The following is a 4,407-nucleotide window of genomic DNA, read 5'->3' on the forward strand; positions in this document are numbered from 1 at the left end:
TCCTTTCTTTTGCTTTTATCCTGGTTTCCCTTTCCTCTGTCTCCTTGCTGAGGTTCCCAACCCCCTGCCATTTTAGTTTTATCCCTCCCCCAGAGCACTAGCAAACTCTCCCCCTAGCACAGCAGTCCCAGTCCTGCCCAGGTGCAAACCGTCCAGTCTGTACTGGTCTCACCTCCCCCAGAACCGTTTCCAATGTTCCAGGAATTTGAATCCCTCCCCCTTACACCATTCCTCTAGCCACGTATTCATCTGAAATGTCCTTCTATTTCTACTCTGACTAGCACGTGGCACTGGTAGCAATCCTGAGATTACTACCTTTGAGGTCCTATTTTTTAATTTACCTCCTAACTCCCTATATTCAGCTTTTAGGACCTCATCCCGTTTTTTACCTATATCGTTGGTACCTATATGCACCACGACAACTGGCTGTTTACCCTCCCCTTCCAAAATGTTCTGCAGCCATTCTGAGGCATCCTTGACCCTTGCACCAGGGAGGCAACATACCATCCTGGAGTCTCGTTTGCGGCCGCAGAAATGCCTATCTATTCCCCTTACAATAGAATCCCCTATTACTATAGCTCCACCCCTCTTTTTCCTCCCGTCCTGTGCAGCAGAACCACCCCTGGTGCCAGAAAGTTGGCTGCTGCTGCCTTCCTCCAATAAGCCATCTCCCTCACCAATATCCAAAGCGGTATATCTGTTTGAGAGGGGGATGGCCACAGGGGACTCCTGCACTACCTGCCTGCGCCTACCACTCTGCCTGGTGGTCACCCATTCTCTTCCTGCCTGTGCAGCCTTTACCTGCAGTGTGACCAACTCCCTAAACGTGTTATCCACGGCCTCCTCAGCATCTCAAATGCTCCAGTATGTATCCACTCGCAGCTCCAGCGCCGCAATGCGGTCTGTCAGTAGCTGCAGCTGGATACACTTCCCACACACATGGTCGTCAGGGAAACAGGAAGTGTCCCAGATTTCCCACATAGCGCAGGAGGAGCATACCATGGGGCCGAGCTGTCCTGCCATGACTTACCCTTTAATTAATTCAAATTAAATTAAATCAAATCAATCCCACCAATTACACAACAATTACATGATATACTCAAGGGCCCTTGTTTACCAGCAGTCCCCGCTACACCACAGACACCCGATAAACTAAAAACCACAAAATTTAAGTTTGGAAAAAAGGAGAAAGAGAGAAATACTCACCAACCAATCACTTACCTGCTTTCTGGTGACGTTACAGTTCGATTACTTTTTACTTCTCTCTCACGCTCTCGGAGCTCTGAGATTGGTGGGGCCTACCTGCTCCGCCGCCTCGCTCTTTATATCACCGCCGCCGCTCCTCACAGGTCTGCCCCCGCTGTGGGGCCTACCTGCTCTGCCGCCTCGCTTTATATCACTGCCGCCTCGCTCCACACAGGTCCGCCCCCGCTGTGGGGCCTACCTGCTCCGCCGCCTCGCTTTATATCACTGCCGCCTCGCTCCACACAGGTCCGCCCCCACTGTGGGGCCTACCTGCTCCGCCGCCTCGCTCTTTATATCACCGCCGCCACTCCTCACAGGTCTGCCCCCGCTGTGGGGCCTACCTGCTCCGCCGCCTCGCTTTATACCACTACCGCCTCGCTCCACACAGGTCCGCCCCCGCTGTGGGGCCTACCTGCTCCGCCGCCTCGCTCTTTATATCACCGCCGCCGCTCCTCACAGGTCCGCCGCCGCTGTGGGGCCTACCTGCTCCGCCGCCTCGCTCTTTATATCACCGCCGCCTCGCCCCACAAAGGTCCGCCCCCACTGTGGGGCCTACCTGCGCCTCGGATAATAGATACATAGAAGATAGCAGCAGGAGCTGGCCATTCGCCCCCTCGCGTACCTGAAGTAAAGAAATTTGCAGGGTTACGGGGAAAGGGCGGGGAGTGGGACTAGCTGAAGTGCTCTTGCAGAGAGCCGGCACGGGCTCGACGGGCCGAATGGCCTCCTGTGCTGTAACCATTCTCTGATTCTATAAAATATTAGAAAGTTTGTTCCACAGAAGCACGGGTTTTATCTGCTTTTATTGATGAATTTAAAAAGTCTCTATTAAAACCTGAGCCAGTGTGTTGTGAGCCAAAGAGCCTTGTGTCCAATGCGGGGAATAAAGGCCCAGAGCCTCCCCTGGCCCCGGGCCCTGAACAAGGGACTGGAGAAATTCGCTGCCCTGCAGATCAGACAATCAGCCAGCGCTAGTCCCGCCCCTCGGGCTCCCCGATTGGTCAGAGGACCCGCCGCCGGCTCGCTCCTCCAGCCCCGCCCCGCTCGTTCCCTATTGGTCGGAAGCTCCCGTCACTCAGCCCGTGGGCCTGGGTCACGTGTCCCTGAGGAGATCCCGTGCACCGTCCAACTGATGCTGCTCGGTCCGGGGCCTCGCGGACTCTCAGGTTTTTCTATTTCTCTTTATTCTCTCCCCCCCCCACCCTGCGCGATTCTCCACCCAATCGGAGCGGAGAAAACTCACTTTGCGTCACCGATCGCGACTCTGGACCCGACACTAAGGCCTTTCCCCGGAATGCCCTGCGCCAACTCCGGCAGTATCCGACCGCGCAGGCGCAGCTCCGAGTGGGGGAGGGGGTTGGTCTCCTCTGGGCATGCGCGGTTATTACCCTTGGTGACCGGGAGGGGTCGCTGTGCCGGACTCGGCCCAAACCGCTGTCCCGCGTGCGCACGCGCGGACTCTCGGCTGTCCCCAGTTGGAGCAGGAGTGGCCATTCGGCCCCTCAAGCCTGCTCCACCATTCAGTGAGAACATAGCTGATCATCCACCTCAACTCCATTCACCGGCCCGATCCCCACATCCCCTGATTCCCCTAGAGTCCAAAAATCGATCTCAGCCTTGAATATACTGAAAGACTCAGCCTCTACAGTCCCCTGGGGTAGAGAATTCCAAAGGTTCACCACCCTCTGAGTGAAGAAATTCCTCCTCATCTCAGTCCTGAATGGCCTACCCTTTATCCTGAGGCTGTGGCCCCTGGTTCTAGACTCCCCGGCCAAGGGAAACATTCTCCCAGCATCCACCCTATCAAGCCCTGTAATAATTGTGTATGCTTCAATAAGATCCCCTCTCATTCTTCTGAATTCAAGAGAGTACAGGCCTAGTTTACTCAATCTCTCCTCATACGACAGTCCCGCTATCCCAGGAATCGATCTCGTGAACCTTCGTTGCACTCCCTCTATGGCAAATATATCCTTCCTTAGGTAAGGAGACCAAAATTGTACCCAGTACTCCAGCTGTGGTCTCACCAAGGCCCTGTACAATTGGAGTAAGACTTCTTTAGTCCTGTACTCAAATCCTCTTGTAATGTCAACCATCAGCTAGAAGAGGTCGCTGGTGAGATCAGTGAAGAAACAAAGACTTGCATTTATATAGCACCTTTCACCACCACCGGACATCCCAAAGTGTTTTACAGTCAATGAAGTACTTTTGAAGTGTAGTCACTGTTGTAATGTAAGAAACACGGCAGTCAATTAGCGCACAGCAAGCTCCCACAAACAGCAATGTGATAATGACCAGATAATCTATCTTTTTATGTTGATTGAGAGATAAACATTGGCTAGGAGACTGGGGATAACTGCCCTGCTCTTTCCAACATTACAACAGTGACCTCATCATTGTAGTACTTCATTGGCTGTAAAGCACTTCAAGACATTTGGTGGTCATGAAAGCACTATACAAATGCAAGTCTTTCTTTCTTGAAATAGTGCCATGGGATCTTTTACATCCACCTGAGAGAGCAGACGGGACCTCAGTTTAATGTCTCATCCGAAAGACGGCGCCTCCGACAGTGCAGCACTCCCACAGCACTGACTGGAGTGTCAGCCTGGATTTTGGTGCTCAAGTCTCTGGAGTGGGACTTGAACCCACAATCTTCTGACTCAGAGGCGAGAGTGCTACCCACTTTTCTTTTATAAATATACTTTATTGAACATTAAGAACATTTACAACATCGTGATCATTTCATTGTATGATACAAATCAATTCCGCCGCTCTGCACAGCCATTCCGCCACCACATTTTAACATCTGTAACATATATTAATCGATTGTACTTTAAAAATTGGTTGTAAAATACTATCCTTAAATTCCTTTCTGAATAAAACATCCACAGAGCCTTATAATGATCTTTTAGCTTATATTTAAAATACTTTTAGATTGATTCTCCTCCCCTTAAAAAGCAGAGCATTCCTTCTTTGCACAATCACGAATCTAGCCAAACTGAACATTAAATTAATTGCCGCTCCGCTAGACTCGGGCAGACTCTCCTGCCATCCCCATCTCAAAATTGAGTCCCACGGGATTCCCATTCTCGCTGTTCGGTCCCCACCCAGCAAAAAAGCTTCACACAACTGTCGAACATAGTACTTAAAGTCATTTAACTGCGG

The sequence above is a fragment of the Somniosus microcephalus genome, unplaced genomic scaffold, assembly GCF_052327205.1.
Source record: "Somniosus microcephalus isolate GS21.2 unplaced genomic scaffold, FLI_Smic_1.0 scaffold46, whole genome shotgun sequence".
Taxonomy (NCBI): Eukaryota; Metazoa; Chordata; class Chondrichthyes; order Squaliformes; family Somniosidae; genus Somniosus; species Somniosus microcephalus.